This window comes from Babylonia areolata, chromosome 5, assembly GCF_041734735.1.
Source record: "Babylonia areolata isolate BAREFJ2019XMU chromosome 5, ASM4173473v1, whole genome shotgun sequence".
Classification (NCBI taxonomy): Eukaryota; Metazoa; Mollusca; class Gastropoda; order Neogastropoda; family Buccinidae; genus Babylonia; species Babylonia areolata.
The window spans coordinates 53,463,763-53,481,443 of NC_134880.1; positions in this window are offsets into that span (position 1 = coordinate 53,463,763).

A 17,681-nucleotide genomic window follows, 5' to 3' on the forward strand; every position below is an offset into this window, starting at 1 on the left:
GGAAAGCATTATGACGGAGAGTTAGGACAGCATCATCAGTACTTTTGTGTGGTTTGTAAGCAAACTGAAGAAAGTCAAGATGTTGTTTAGTGAAAGAAAGTAGTTGGCGGAGAACATTTCATCTACTGAAGTCAGGGCAGCAGGACAGTAATCATTTAGTACGGCTGGGTTCTTTTTCTTGGGGATAGGAAAGACTGGATTTTTTCCAGATGCTGGGGACAGAGCAATCCTTCAGAGACCAGTTGAAAATTCCACAGAACACGTCACACAGCTGGGAAGCACATGTTTTCAGTAATCTTCCACGGATATTGTCTGGGCAAGTTGCCTTCGTGACATTTAGTTTTAAAAATTAATAAAGATTCAACAACTTTTGCATCGCTCTCAAATTCCTCACCTGCGTTCCTGTCTTTGATCTTTTCCTGCAGCTGTGAGGTAACACTATCCAGTTCCCTTCCCAGATCATTCCTTTCAAAGCCACAGTAGAAATTATTAAGTTTATTGGGAAAATCAAGCTGTTCATCCCTTTTCATTTCACAAGCTACTGTTTTCCTTTTCGTTTCCCCAGTGATAATTTTTAAACCATCCCATGATATATGTTGTGAGAGGGTGCGGGCGCACAAGCGTTCATGCATGTGTGTGTGTGTGTGTGTGTGTGTGTGTGTGTGTGTGTGTGTGTGTGTGTGTGTGTGTGTGTGTGTGTGTGTGTGTGCATTTTACTTATAAATGCGATTTATTTAATGGATGTTTTAATATGCTGGATGTTTTTATTTGTTTACATTGTTGTGCAATACGTTATTGTCTTAACGTGTGTGTGCGTGCGTGCGTGCGTGCGTGCGTGCGTGCGTGTGTGTGTGTGTGTGTGTGTGTGTGTGTGTGTGTGTGTGTGTGTGTGCATTTTACGTTTATATACGATCTATTTGTTGGATTTTTTCTTTCTTTTTTTTAAACATTGTTGTACACTACCTTGTCTTTACATGTGTGTGGGTGGAGGTGAGGGTGATAGTTAAATATTCATATTTTATTTGCTGGATGTTTTCTGTCGGTATACATTGTTGTGCAATAATTTATTGTCTTAATGTGTGCGCATGTGGGGGTTGTTTTAGTCAGCTTCTGTGAGTTTTTATCTGACTTGTTTTAGTGTATTGTATGGTACATATGTTCATTTTTATGTTGGTGTCTTCAACGACCCTATGATTGCGCACGATGATTTCCATGTGGATTAATAAAGTGGTTTTGAACTGATTTGAATTTGAATTGAATTGAATTGCATCTGCCATTTTTCCTGTCTGAAACTGTTGCTCTACTTTTGATTTGAATTCCCTCTGTCCCCTCCGTAATTCCCCTCTTAAGCCTCTTTTGTACCAGTTTTCTATCCTTCTTGTTCCCTGACTGTGACGCTACCTTTTTCTCGTTTAAAATGGTTTTGAGAGACTTTGAGATCCATGTTTTTTTGTTGGAAAAACGTTTAATTGTTTTTATTAGAATTATCATGTCTTCACAGAAACTGATATCAGAGGTAACAACATCAGCTGCTTCATGAACATTCTCACATGGGTCAGTCAACACACTCCAATCAGTACAATCAAAACATCCCCTCAGTTCATCCACACTCTCTGACGTCCAAACTTTCACACTCCTTTTCACAAACGGCTCTGTCTGTATCTTTGGTCTGTAGGCTGGGATTAAATGAACAACATCATGATCAGATGCACCCACAGGTGCTGGGGGAACAGATTTGTAGGCATTAGGAATATTCCCATAACATAGATCGATTGTCTTGTCCAGTCGGGTGCAGCAGGTAACATATTGTTTAAAAGAAGGTAAGGCTTTCTTTAAATCACAGTGATTAAAATCTCCAACAATAAAACACGGAGAGTCGGTAGAAACGAGTTGAAGGTCGTGAACAACACCTGTGATCGTCTGTCCTGTACGTGCAGTAGATGCCTGGTCAAAGACTGGGGCGTACACAACCGTGAGAAAAATGCGGCCAGACTCACGTGGCAGATATCGAGGCCTCAGAGACACTGTTTTGAGTTCAAGTTCTGGAGTGCACAACTGCTTTTTTACATACACATCCGCACTGTCACACCACTTTTCGTTGACATACAGGCACACGCCACCACCCATTTTCTTCCCCACTTTCTTGTAGTCTCTGTCCATTCTGTACGGAGTGTTAAAACCGATACAGTATAAACTGAAAGCAGAAACTGTTATCAAAGAGGACGTGCGTTACAACACAACAGACTGATACAGTATGAATCGAAAAGAGAAACTGTTATCAAAGAGGACGTGTGTTACAACACAACAGACTGATACAGTATAAACCGAAAAGTGAAACTGTTATCAAACAGGACGTGCAATACAACACAACACACTAATACAGTATAAACTGAAAAGTGAAACTGTTATCAAATAGGACGTGCGTTACAACACAACACGCTGACACAGTATGAACCGAAAAGTGAAACTGTTATCAAAGAGGACGTGCAATACAACACAACACACTGATACAGAATAAACCGAAAAGTGAAAGTGTTATCAAAGTGTACGTGCGTTACAACACAACACGTTGATACAGTATAAACTGACAAGAAACTGTTATCAAAGAGGACGTCCGTTACAACACAACACACTGATACAGTATAAACTGAAAAGAAACTGTTATCAAAGAGGACGTGCGTTACAACACAACACTTTGATACAGTATAAACTGACAAGAAACTGTTATCAAGAAACCGTTACAACACAGCACACTGATACAGTATAAACTGAAAAGAAACTGTTATCAAAGAGGACGTGCGTTACAACACAACACGTTGATACAGTATAAACTGAAAAGAAGCTGTTATCAAAGAGGACGTGCAATACAACACAACACGTTGATACAGTATAAACTGAAAAGTGAAACTGTTATCAAAGAGGACGTGCAATACAACACAACACACTGATACAGTATAAACTGAAAAGAAACTGTTATCAAAGAGGACGTGCAATACAACACAACACGTTGATAACAGTATAAACTGAAAGGAAACTGTTATCAAAGAGGACGTGCAATACAACACAACACGTTGATAACAGTATAAACTGAAAGGAAACTGTTATCAAAGAGGACGTGCAATACAACACAACACGTTGATACAGTATAAACTGAAAAGAAACTGTTATCAAACAGGACGTGCAATACAACACAACACGTTGATACAGTATAAACTGAAAAGTGAAACTGTTATCAAAGAGGACGTGCAATACAACACAACACGTTGATAACAGTATAAACTGAAAGGAAACTGTTATCAAAGAGGACGTGCAATACAACACAACACGTTGATACAGTATAAACTGAAAAGAAACTGTTATCAAAGAGGACGTGCAATACAACACAACACGTTGATACAGTATAAACTGAAAAGAAACTGTTATCAAAGAGGACGTGCAATACAACACAACACGTTGATACAGTATAAACTGAAAAGAAACTGTTATCAAACAGGACGTGCAATACAACACAACACGTTGATACAGTATAAACTGAAAAGTGAAACTGTTATCAAAGAGGACGTGCAATACAACACAACACGTTGATAACAGTATAAACTGAAAGGAAACTGTTATCAAAGAGGACGTGCAATACAACACAACACGTTGATACAGTATAAACTGAAAAGAAACTGTTATCAAAGAGGACGTGCAATACAACACAACACGTTGATACAGTATAAACTGAAAAGAAACTGTTATCAAAGAGGACGTGCAATACAACACAACACGTTGATACAGTATAAACTGAAAAGAAACTGTTATCAAAGAGGACGTGCAATACAACACAACACGTTGATACAGTATAAACTGAAAAGAAACTGTTATCAAAGAGGACGTGCAATACAACACAACACGTTGATACAGTATAAACTGAAAAGAAACTGTTATCAAAGAGGACGTGCGTTACAACACAACACGTTGATACAGTATAAACTGAAAAGAAACTGTTATCAAAGAGGACGTGCAATACAACACAACACGTTGATACAGTATAAACTGAAAAGAAGCTGTTATCAAAGAGGACGTGCAATACAACACAACACGTTGATAACAGTATAAACTGAAAGGAAACTGTTATCAAAGAGGACGTGCAATACAACACAACACGTTGATACAGTATAAACTGAAAAGAAACTGTTATCAAACAGGGCGTGCAATACAACACAACACGTTGATACAGTATAAACTGAAAAGTGAAACTGTTATCAAAGAGGACGTGCAATACAACACAACACGTTGATAACAGTATAAACTGAAAGGAAACTGTTATCAAAGAGGACGTGCAATACAACACAACACGTTGATACAGTATAAACTGAAAAGAAACTGTTATCAAAGAGGACGTGCAATACAACACAACACGTTGATACAGTATAAACTGAAAAGAAACTGTTATCAAAGAGGACGTGCAATACAACACAACACGTTGATACAGTATAAACTGAAAAGAAACTGTTATCAAAGAGGACGTGCAATACAACACAACACGTTGATACAGTATAAACTGAAAAGAAACTGTTATCAAAGAGGACGTGCAATACAACACAACACGTTGATACAGTATAAACTGAAAGGAAACTGTTATCAAAGAGGACGTGCAATACAACACAACACGTTGATACAGTATAAACTGAAAAGAAACTGTTATCAAAGAGGACGTGCAATACAACACAACACGTTGATACAGTATAAACTGAAAAGAAACTGTTATCAAAGAGGACGTGCAATACAACACAACACGTTGATACAGTATAAACTGAAAAGAAACTGTTATCAAAGAGGACGTGCAATACAACACAACACGTTGATACAGTATAAACTGAAAGGAAACTGTTATCAAAGAGGACGTGCAATACAACAAAACACGTTGATACAGTATAAACTGAAAAGAAACTGTCATCAAAGAGGACGTGCAATCAACGACGACAACAAAACAGTCACCGATTTATTGACCCAGTTATTGAACCCCGTGGTAAATAACGGACGCGGAAATCAATGAAGGACAAAATTACAGTTCTGAGTCAAACAACAATGACACCGAGAAACAGAAGTCAGAGAGAGAAAAAAAAGAGAAAAAATCAACCAAAAAACAAAAAAACCAACAACAAAAAAACAAAAAAACCAACAACAGCCTAAGGGCAGGTAACCACTGACGTCACTGACTTTGCATTGATCTTGTGGTGTTCGAACCTTTCCTTTCACCTGGGCGATGTCTGTCTTGGCGGAGATGTGAAGCTATTAAGTATTGAACCTGTGCTTCTGTGTTGTTCGTGTGGTCCCAGGTGATTCGGCCTTCCCCTGTCTACCGCCGTGTCTTCTCTCCATCGTGTCAATAGGAAGTTGACGTGGAGGGGTTAAAATTGGCCGTGTGAGGTGGGGGAGGGGGGTTGAAGAGAGAGAGAGAGGGGGGGAGAGAGAGAGAGAGAGAGAGCGGGAGACAGAGAGTGAGAGAAAGATAGAGATAGAGACAGACAGAGACAGACAGACAGAAAGAGTGAGAGAGAGACACGCACAGACAGAGAGACAGAGAGTAAAAGGGAGTACGAAGGATAGACAGGCACAGAAGCACAGAGATACACCTTCACCTTCACCTTCCTTCACCTATCCCGTAGTCTTGTGGACCGTTGGAGCGCCACAGGTGATCTGGCAACCAGCATCCTCCAATCCTCTCGGTTTTCTGACCTCCTGATTGTATCGCTCAACCTCAAGCGCGTCCATTCTGGGATGTTGTCCTCCCATCTCTTCCTCTGTCTGCCTCTCCTTCTCCCTCCTTGCACTGTGCCCTGCAGGAATGTCTTGGCAAGCCCTGATGATCTCATGACATGGCCATACCATTTGAGCTTGCGTCTCTTGACCAAGGTCAACAGGTCTTCGTAGGGCCCAGTGACTTGACAGAGATACACAGAGAGACAGAAAGAGAAGGGGAAAGAGAGAATAGGAAAGTAAAAATGAGAGACAGACAGACAGACAAAGATAGCGAAAGAGAGAGAGAGAGACACGCAGAGAGAGACAGGCGGACAGAGAGAGCAGGGGGAGAGGCACAGCGAGAGACAGACATAGAGAAAGAGACAGAACAAGAAAGTAAAAAATAGAAAATGAGAGACAGACAGACGGACAGAGACAGGGACAGCCAAACACACACAGATAGATAGATAGGTAGATAGATAGATAGAGAGAGAGAGAGAGAGAGAGAGAAACAGAGAGAGAGAGAGGGAGAGAGAGGGGGGGCAAAGAGAGACAGAGAGATAAAGAAAGTGAGAGACATAGACATGCAGAGAGAGAGAGAGTGGGGGGGAGGTGGGCACAGAGAGAGAGAGAGAGAGAGAGAGAGAGAGAGAGAGAGAGAGAGGGAAACAGAGAAACAGAGAGAAACAGAGAGAGAGACAGAAAGAGAAAGAAAGCGAGAGAGATGGACATGCAGAGAGAGAGGGGGCACACACACACACACACACACACACACACACACACACACACACGCACACACACACAGAGAAAGAGAGAAGCAGAGAGAGAGAGACAGAGAGAGAAAGAAAGCTAGAGAGATAGACATGCACAGAGAGAGGCGGGGGCACACACACACACACACACACACACACACACACACACACACACACACAGAGCCAGCCACACACACACACACACATGCAGAGAGAGAGAGAGAGAGAGAGAGAGAGAGAGAGAGAGAGAGAGAGAGAGAGAGACTGACAGACACAGAAACACAGAGCTCTTTCTTTCTTTATTCTTCGATGTTCTACATTATTACACACTTTAGATGATGTCTCCTTTCCGTATACAGCTCTTTCTTTTCTGTCATCGCCTTTGCTTTCTCTCCTGTCCTGTCTTTTTCTTTTTATCCTTACCGTCTTGATTTATGTATATTTTTTCCTCCTTTGATTTTCTCTGTCTGTCTGTCTGTCTGTCTGTCCGCATTTATGTCTTTCTTTGTTTCACAATGCAGTTATTCTCCTTGCTGTAAACCTCCGGCTCTGCAGGCTTGTATAGCACATCTTTTTTTAAAATGGCATACAAAATATATCAATTATTTACTTAAGCCTAAAAGCATACATCGAACCTTCTCAGAAAACACAGTGCAACTCTCTCTCTCTCTCTCTCTCTCTCTCTCTCTCTCTCTCTCTCTCTCACACACACACACACACACACACACACACACACACACACACACACACACACACACACACACACACACACACACACACACACACACACACACACACACACACACACCATTTTCTTTTGGTCTGCCCTAAGTACTGTTCCCTGCGTTCTCAGTTTATTCCTGCTAAATTTCACAAACATCCAAGTGCATTTAAGACGTCCATGTTGTTATTTTGTGCGACTGAGAGATTGAGTATCAGTATGTGCAAGTTTGTATTCAAGGCGTTTTCATTACGAGCAAATGCTCTAGAGTCGTTACCGATGCCCATGTAGTTCAATGGTTGTCCTAATATTCATTTCCCAGTATTAATTATGTTTGTCCTTGTGAACTCCATTGTTATGGATCTGTGGTCTGACAATTAAAATAATTATTTCGACTTCGACTTCGACTACGACTTCGACACACACCACGAAAACAGCAATAAAGAGAAGTAGATAATTACTTGTATTTGATGTTTGATGCTGTGCTTTCCTTCTCTCGTAGCTCTTTCATTTCGAATCACGAAAACACAATTCTTTAATCACAGAAACAGTGCTGATATAGCAGGCAGTGATCATGGAACAGAAACAGTGCTGATATAGCAGGCAATGATCATGGGACAGAAACAGTACACCTTGCTCGTCTTCCTGTTGGCTCATCTTTTATTTTTCTGCTGATGGTGTGACGGGTTTCTGACACCATCCGAGAACTGGTCTACTCCCCTCTTCCCGATTTATCTATTTATGTATTTATCTATTCAGATATAATATTATGTTTGCGTTATCTGTGCACGTATTTATTTATCTAATTATTTATTCATCTATTTAGATATCTATTTACGTTATGTGTATGTACGTATCTATTTCTGTACCTATCTAGAGATCTATTTACGTTTTGTATGCACGCATTTCTTCATTTATCAATTAATCCATTTATTTCGGTTGTTGTTGTTGTTTTTTATTTAGGTGAGTGGAAAAGAAGAGCGGGGTGGGGGACAGAGCGGGAAGGGGAAGGGAGAGGGGAGCGGGTGTTACGCTGAAAGTGCTTAGCAAGAAAAAAAGAAAAGAAAAAAAAAGTATGCCATGCTTTCTGGAAGTCAGCGAACCTCAAAACAAACGCAATGCATGAGGAAAAAAAAAGAAAAAAAGAAAAGAAAAAGCGAAGACCTGCTTGCTATTATCGGTAATTGACAGAGTGATTTTGTTCTTTTCTTTTAAACGTCTCTCCACGATATTCATCGTGATTTAAGACGTGCGTGCCTGTGTGTGTGTACATGAGTGTTTGTGTGTGTTTGCGCTTGTGTGTGTGTGTGCGTGCGTGCGTGCGTGCGTGCGTGCGTGTGTGCGTGCGTGCGTGCGTGCGTGCGTGTGTGTGTGTGTGTGTGTGTGTGTGTGTGTGTGTGCGTGTGTGTATGTGTGTGTGTGTGTGTGTGTGTGTGTGTGTGTGTTTGAGCTCGTGCGCTTGCAAGCACAGTGACAATTGATCACCATGATATCGCCAATGTTTGTCGTGTACGTTTTCATGTGTTGTTTTCATGGGCCACAATGTTGCCAGAGCCAAGTTTATTTTGACTTTGAAACGCTATTTCAGGATGACCTGATATGTATTAATGTCTTCTCAGATACACAAATAGATTAAGTTCAGAGATGCAATGACGTCGCAATAGAACCGTTTTCAATCGAGACCTGACAAACAAACAATTCTCTGCTGCTTCTTGCGCAGTGCCGCGTCGCGTCGCGTCGCGTAGACCGCCTTGCTCATCACCGCACCGCCCCGGACTTGGAATTGATACATAGCTTTAGAAGTGTGCTCTTCGAAGTCTGTTGGCGGAAAGCAGTACACACACACTGGCAACAGCAAACGAGAGTTATCGATTTGTCTTTTGAAGAGAACGGGCGTGTGAAACATTACACTGCCTTTGATTGAAATGCTTACGTGAGGGTGTTCCTCCTACGCTTTCTCGCAATACCACGTTAATGTTCCGTGATTTCAGTCGACGTCATTGTGGTTGTTGTAGTTGTTGTTGTTGTTCTTGTTCTATCAGAAGGAAAAGAAGAAGAGGTAGTAGTAGCAGCCGTCATTCTGATTCCCTCGCATCTTTTAAATCTCGTCTCAAAACTCACCTTTTCCCTCAGCAATAAGTTCAATTGTGGCAGGTCCCCTTTCTTTGCGTTAGCTGTGCTTGACTATGTGTGTATACATATGTATATGTACATAACTACATGCATGTATATGAATGTGTATTGTGTGTGCGTGTGTTTATGTAAGTTTGTGCCTGCCTATGTGTGCGTATGTGTTAGGGTAGCTGTTAGATACACATGTATGTTAAAATGTATGTATGCAGCGTATACGTGTGTGTGTGTGTGCGTGCGTGTGTGTGTGTGTGTGTGTGTGTGTGTGTGTGTGTGTGTGTGTGTGTGTGCATGCGTGCGTGCGTGCGTGTGTGTGTGTGTGTGTGTGTGTGTGTGTGTGTGTGTGTGTGTGTAGTCACATTTTGGTGTGTGTATATAACATAGATATAATGTTTTATGTTAACAAAAGCGTTTTTGTAAAGTACCTAGAGCAGATTTCTGGATAGTGTGCTATATAAGTATCCATTATTATTATTATTATTATTAGCAGCAGCAGCAGTAGTAGTAGTCGTAGCAGGAGGAGAACAAGCTGTTGTTGTTGTTTTTGTTGCTGTTATTGTATTCGTTGTTGTTGTTGGTTGTGGTGTTAATGTTCTTGTAGAACTGTTCCATCATCATCATCGTCATCATCATTATCATCACTGCTAATTCCAACACCATCACCATCATCATCGTCAACATTGTCGTTGTCATAATCCTCATGATCAATGTGATCTTCTTCTTCTTCCTTTTCTCTTCAGTGCATTTTAGAGCTTTTCTTAATTTTCATTTTCCTTCATTTATTCTTTCCTCTCTCTCTCTCTCTCTCTCTCTCTCTGTCTCTGTCTCTGTCTCTCTCTTCCCCTTTTTCTTATCCTGTTCGACGTTTATGTGCATGAATATCACTATAATTATGTCTACTTTTCCTTTCAATTGACAGTTGTTATAGATGATAACGGTATCGACATTCAAAGTTTTTTTCAGACCTCATCTGGCCCTTTGTCCTCGGTTGGGCTGCAAGGAACAGAGATCAGATCATGTCTTTTTCTTTCGTTCTTTCTCTCTTTCTCTGTGATCATTTTCCTTCTTCCTTTCTTTCGCATGAAAAAAAAAAGAACAAAAACAAAAACAAACAATATATATATATATATATATATATATATATATAGATAGATAGATAGATAGATAGATATACACACTCTCTCTCTCTCTCTCTGTCTGTCTGTCTGCCCCTCTTTCTCTCTCTCTCTCGTTACCACAACGATTGTCCATTCTGCAAACGTTTCTTTATGTGGTAATTACACTGTCTGTGCCTGAGCCCACTTTTCACTAATGACTGTCAAGGCTGTTTTGAAGTGTTTTCTCTTGTCATCAAAAACACCGATTTGTCTGAGTCTCAGTAGATAAGAGCTGACCTATATTCACATCGGCAAGAATCGGCAAGGCAAGGCAAGAACAGCTTTCATCATGCTCAAGAACATCTGGGCATCTGGAGCAATCAGTATGAAAACCAAACTCCGCATCTTCAACTCTAATGTGAAGTCAATTCTGCTCTACGGATGCGAGACATGGCGGACAACGCAGACGATGCAGCAGAAGATTCAGACATTCTTCAACACCTGTCTGAGGCGCATCTTCAAGATCCGATGGCAGGAGAAGATCCGAAACGAAGATCTGTTGGAGCGAGCGGGGCAGGAACCAGTGGCCAAGCAGATACTGCGGAGGAAGTGGGGCTGGATCGGACACACCCTCAGGAAGCCAGCGTCCAGCATCACACGCCAAGCCCTGACCTGGAACCCGCAAAGAAAGAGGAAGAGAGGCCGGCCTCGCAACAGCTGGAGGCGAGATACCGAGGCAGAGCTGAAGCAGCAAGGGACCAACTGGACTGGAATGGCCAGAACAGCCCAGAACAGAGTGCGATGGCGAGGGGTCGTCGATGACCTATGCTCCACCAGGAGCGATGGGCATAATGAATGAAATATATTCACATCCAGTGTGAAGACCGCCATGATCCATCTGCGTTTGATATTCCAGTGTCTGTTTTAGAGGCGTGTTTCTGAGCGGACGAATTCTTACTGTGATGCAGATGAAATGGTCTCAGTGTTCGTCAACTGAATATAATCTTTATTTCGTCATTGACCTTCATTGAATAAGAAATTTCATTTAACGAAATCGGAAAGCTCATATAACGAAATCGGAAATTTCGTACGAATCGGAAATTTCATGTCACGAATTCGGTTTTAGTCTTTGGTGGGCACAGCGATACCAGCACTTTATTAAGTTTCACATTCAGTTTCAACAGTGAGACAGTTTCAACAGTGAGACAGTTTCAAACAGTGAGATAGTTTTAACAGTGACACAGTTTGAACAGTGAGACAGTTTTAACAGTAAGACAGTTTCAACAGTGAGACAGTTTAACAGTGAGACACTTTGAACAGCCAGACAGTTTGAACAGCCAGACAGTTTGAACAGCCAGACAGTTTCAAACAGTGAGACAATTTCAACAGTAAGACAGTTTCAAACAGTGAGACAATTTCAACAGTGAGACAGTTTCAACAGTGAGACAGTTTGAACAGTGAGTTTCAAACAGTGAGACAGTTTCAACAGTGAGACAGTTTCAAACAGTGAGACAGTTTCAACAGTGAGACAGTTTAACAGTGAGACACTTTGAACGGTGAGACAGTTTCAACAGTGAGACAGTTTCAACAGTGAGACAGTTTCAACAGCCATACAGTTTCAAATAGTGAGACAGTTTGAACAGTCAGACAGTTTGAACAGTGAGACAGTTTGAACAGCCAGACAGTTTGAACAGTGAGACAGTTTGAACAGACAGACAGTTTGAACAGTGAGACAGTTTCAAACAGTGAGACAGTTTGAACAGTGAGACAATTTCAAACAGTGAGACAGTGTGAACAGCCGGACAGTTTGAACAGTGAGACAGTTTGAACAGCCAGACAGTTTGAACAGTGAGACAGTTTCAAACAGTGAGACAGTTTGAACAGTGATACAGTTTGAACAGTGAGACAGTTTCAAACAGTGAGGCAGTGTGAACAGCCGGACAGTTTGAACAGTGAGACAGTTTGAACAGCCAGAAAGTTTGAACAGTGAGACAGTTTGAACAGCCAGACAGTTTGAACAGTGAGACAGTTTCAAACAGTGATACAGTTTCAAACAGTGATACAGTTTGAACAGTCAGACAGTTTACAGTCAGACAGTTTGAACAGACAGACAGTTTGAACAGTGAGACAGTTTCAAATAGTGAGACAGTTTGAACAGTGATAGAGTTTGAACAGTCAGACAGTTTACTCCCATTTTCCTCACTTTATCAGCTGTGAAGGGGTTCCAGAATTCGGTCGGAGACGGTTAGAAGCGCCGAAAGCGGAGAACTGGGCCCGAGCCCAAAACACTGTGGGTATGAGTTCACTGCCCTGTTTGCCGTGAAAAAAGGGCCATGGGACCTTTAACCTTGTAACTTTAACCCTCGACTTGCGGCGTTTCTCCTCCACTGCAGTCTGCACCAACAGAGACATCAGTGGGACGGCGTCTATGAACCATTTCCGATCGTTCCCCGCCCTCTTTTTTTTTTTCTAATATATTTGTTATTCTTTTCTTTTACCCGAACCTATTTTACTCCCACCAGTACCCCCGGAACTCAGTCACAGTCAATGGACCGTTTCACATTTCCGCCCATCACTGAGTACAAAGAAGGAGCAGTCGCCTGGCCTGCTCCCTGCTCCCTGATCGGTTTCACAATATCGCGTTCCCCTCTAAAACCGGTGAACCAGTCTGATCGTACACCCGTGCTTTTTGCTTGTTTGTTTGTTCTTGTGTGTGTGTGTGTGTGTGTGTGTGTGTGTGTGTGTGTGTGTTACTCCTTGGCCAAGTATGTGCAGCCCGGATAAACCCCAGGGTTATTGTGGACAGCCTGGAACGACAGAGCTGCGCCTCGTAGTTGGACTTCAGTTCCCTACCCCCACGCCCCCACCCCCACCCCCGCCACCCCCTCCCCTGCAATGGATATGGTGGTCATTCTACGCCAGTCTGAAATGACCCCTGGATAAATTTGGTCCAGTTTAAACTTTCACCTTCACCTTCACCTCTCCCGTAGTCTGGGTTCAGACCGTTGGGGCACCGTTGTTGACCTGGCCACCACCCCTCTCCACTCTTCACGGTTTTCTGATTTCCTCAGGGCGTCACCGAGCGTCAAGCCTGTCCACCCCCGGATGTTGTCTTCCCATCTCTTCTTCTGCCGTCCTCTTCTTCTGCCTCCTTGTACGGTGCCTTGCAGGAACGTTTTGGCAAGACCAGATGATCGGGAGATGTGTCCATACCACCTAAGTTTGCGTTTTTTCACTATGGACCTTCTGTCCATAGTTTAAACTTTGCCAACTCCCAACCCCCATTCAGTCAACATAAACTTTCAGTGAATGATGATGGGGGCAGTTAACTCAAGACAGACTGACACTAACTGCGCTGTCGACGTGACTGTTGCCTGTCGATGTCTAAAAAAACAACAAATTCTGAACATTCTAGAATGAACGGGCTGAACTTCCTGATCGACGAAACAACAGCTATTTTCTGGCGGCCGTCTTGCTCGAAATGTCGGTCACTGTAGGACAGTCGGACTGTGAAAAATGGACCAGCTTGCGATAGTACTTTTGTTACACACTATCTGAACGGTTTAGTCACGAACAATTTTGGAATAGTTGGAAAGTTCGAAAGACACAAACGTATAAATTATTGGTAGTTTGGATATCAATTTGTGAAATGCCGATTCGATGTGGCTAAGTTTGTTCGGTTCAAACCAGCAGAACGTTTCTACTGATCAACTAAAATCGTTTCTGACAAGACCAAACAATTATGATTTGGATCTTGGTAAAGAGATTTACATATTGTCAAGCGATAGAATGTTAATTGCTAATGAGACAAAAAATAAACCTAAAATAGATTACCGAAACTCGTTATTTGTGTGGAGTGTTTATTACAATTCATCGAACCACGTCGAGATAAAGACAGAGAAAGTTTGACGCCTTGATCTAGATCTATACTCTTATCTTTAAACAAGGAAATGCTGAACGGTATGGACATTCGTTTGAGATGGTAAGAAACAAATAGTAATTGCTTGGTTCGACTTTTATAAATACTGTAACAGATCCTTCAACCTTCCCTACCCCCTCGTGTTTCGGTTTCGTTCTTGTCATTCTCCCAGTGGCAGTAATCACGCCTTAGAAAAAAAGGGGGGAAGCTGGTTGAGGGGGGTCAATTTTAACCATCCACATGGTCATTTAAGGCTAGCCCTGGACGGCCCCGGGGTAAATCCTGCAAGGGGGTGGGGTGTGGGGGTGGGTATTTTAAGCGTGGTGCACCGGCGGTCATTGTGACAGCGTACTGTGTGGCTGTGTGGGATGTGAGGCGGTCATTGTGACAGCGTACTGTGTGGATGTGTGGGATGTGAGGCGGTCATTGTGACAGCGTACTGTGTGGGATGTGAGGCGGTCATTGTGACAGCGTACTGTGTGGCTGTGTGGGATGTGAGGCGGTCATTGTGACAGCGTACTGTGTGGGATGTGAGGCGGTCATTGTGACAGCGTACTGTGTGGGTTGTGAGGCGGTCATTGTGACAGCGTACTGTGTGGCTGTGTGGGATGTGAGGCGGTCATTGTGACAGCGTACTGTGTGGCTGTGTGGGATGTGAGGCGGTCATTGTGACAGCGTACTGTGTGGGATGTGAGGCGGTCATTGTGACAGCGTACTGTGTGGGATGTGAGGCGGTCATTGTGACAGCGTACTGTGTGGCTGTGTGGGATGTGAGGCGGTCATTGTGACAGCGTACTGTGTGGCTGTGTGGGATGTGAGGCGGTCATTGTGACAGCGTACTGTGTGGGATGTGAGGCGGTCATTGTGACAGCGTACTGTGTGGGATGTGAGGCGGTCATTGTGACAGCGTACTGTGTGGCTGTGTGGGTTGTGAGGCGGTCATTGTGACAGCGTACTGTGTGGATGTGTGGGTTGTGAGGCGGTCATTGTGACAGCGTACTGTGTGGATGTGTGGGTTGTGAGGCGGTCATTGTGACAGCGTACTGTGTGGATGTGTGGGTTGTGAGGCGGTCATTGTGACAGCGTACTGTGTGGCTGTGTGGGATGTGAGGCGGTCATTGTGACAGCGTACTGTGTGGCTGTGTGGGATGTGAGGCGGTCATTGTGACAGCGTACTGTGTGGATGTGTGGGATGTGAGGCGGTCATTGTGACAGCGTACTGTGTGGGATGTGAGGCGGTCATTGTGACAGCGTACTGTGTGGGATGTGAGGCGGTCATTGTGACAGCGTACTGTGTGGGATGTGAGGCGGTCATTGTGACAGCGTACTGTGTGGGATGTGAGGCGGTCATTGTGACAGCGTACTGTGTGGCTGTGTGGGTCCTCTGAAGTATGGTTGATTGTTTGTTTCAAAAGCTCAGCGTTCTTTTCATATCTATATGTATGTATGTATGTATGCATTTCTGCATGCATCTGTCTATCTATCTTTTTTTTCTGTGCAATTGGAATCTTCCTTGAGGAAATAATCAGCATTTTTAAACGTAGTGATTGTAATATTGCATGGCATCTTAAGTCAACGATATTACTTATTTCCGATGTCCTTTGTGAAACAGTAGATTATTTTTGTCCAAACGATAAACAGAAAATGAAAATTTAAATCACACCACTGTGCAAAGAAACAACAAACAAGCAAACAGGCAAACAAACAAACCACAATGTCAATATTTCATATCTGGATACGTTAGCCAAAGTATCGTATAGGATGATTATCGGAAGAAATATAACTGATATTTAGTGTGTCCCTTTCGCAGCTAAAGAAAGTATGCCACATTTAATGTCATCTCACCCCCATGGAATTTTATCTTGTGCATGCGGAAAATTCATGACCAGAAGCGTTAAGATAAATTTCTTAGGAGAAATCACACAGATCATGCATATTGAGTCACGATGAATTTTTTTTTTAGTCACGTTTATTATGTTGATACCGATTCTCCATTTATGCAGATCATATCTGTACAGAAGGCATGCGTCTGAATGCTTTTGAAACTGACAAACAGAAATACACAATGGGAAAATCGAAACAGATATTTACTGTCTCCCTTATCTGTTTTTGCTCTCTCTCTCTCTAATACATATATATATATATATATATGTGTGTGTGTGTGTGTGTGTGTGTGTGTGTGTGTGTGTGTGTGTGTTTTGCTCTCTCTGTGTGTTTTTCTTTCAACCTTGGGAGAATATTATATGAAAGGTTACACAATTTTTAACAGAATGTGTTTTTTGTAAGGTCCATTATGTACCTCCTTGTACGCTGAAGTACATTTGTTCTGAAATGTCAATCGAATGTTGAACAACAAGAAACATTAGGTCTTAGGTCTATTGTATACTTCCTTGTAGGCTGAAGTACATTTTGTTTTGAAATGTTCACTGTATGCTTAACAAGTAACATTTAATGTCTTTAATGAAACGTTTTGAAAATTCGGGTGCAATAGCCGAGTGGTTAAAGCGTTGGACTTTCAATCTGAGGGTCCCGGGTTCGAATTTCGGTGGCGCCTGGTGGGTAAAGGGTGGAGATTTTTCTGATTTCCCAGGTCAACATATGTGCAGACCTGCTAGTGCCTGAACCCTCGTCGTGTGTATACGCATGCAGAAGATCAAATACGCACGTTAAAGATCCTGTAATCCATGTCAGCGTTCGGTGGGTTATGGAAACAAGAACATACCCAGCATGCACACCCCCGAAAACGGAGTATGGCTGCCTACATGGCGGGGTAGATAAACAAGACGGTCATACACGTAAAATGTTAAATGTATATATTTGTCTGAGTGTGTAGGTGTGCGTGCCTGAAATATGATGGAATGACAGGAAACGAATGATGAGTGCCCAAAGGCAGCCGTCAGTCGGCTCTACCTAGGTAGGTAGCCTGTTGTGTAAATGACTCCGTGTTTGTAAAGCGCTTAGAGCTTGGTCTCCGACCGAAGATAGGTGCTATATAAGTATTCATATCAATCCCCCCTCTCCCCCCCCCACTCCGCCCCCCCACCCCCGCCCCCCCCCAAAAAAAAAAGAAAAAAAAGGTGACCAGTTCGTTTATTTTATTTTGTTTTGTACTCTGTTCAAGCTGATTCAAGTGAGAAGAATACAGAAATTAGTGATGACACCAGGAGGGTGGGGGTATTGAAGGGGTGCGATTTCATCTAAAATCACATTGCGGATAGACGTTCAACAAGAGAACGAACGAACACTGGTACATACGGGTGAACGTGGAAGTTGTAGCCCACGAACGCAGAGAAAAAGAAGAATCATCCTTTACCGAAAATGTACGAGTGAAGAGA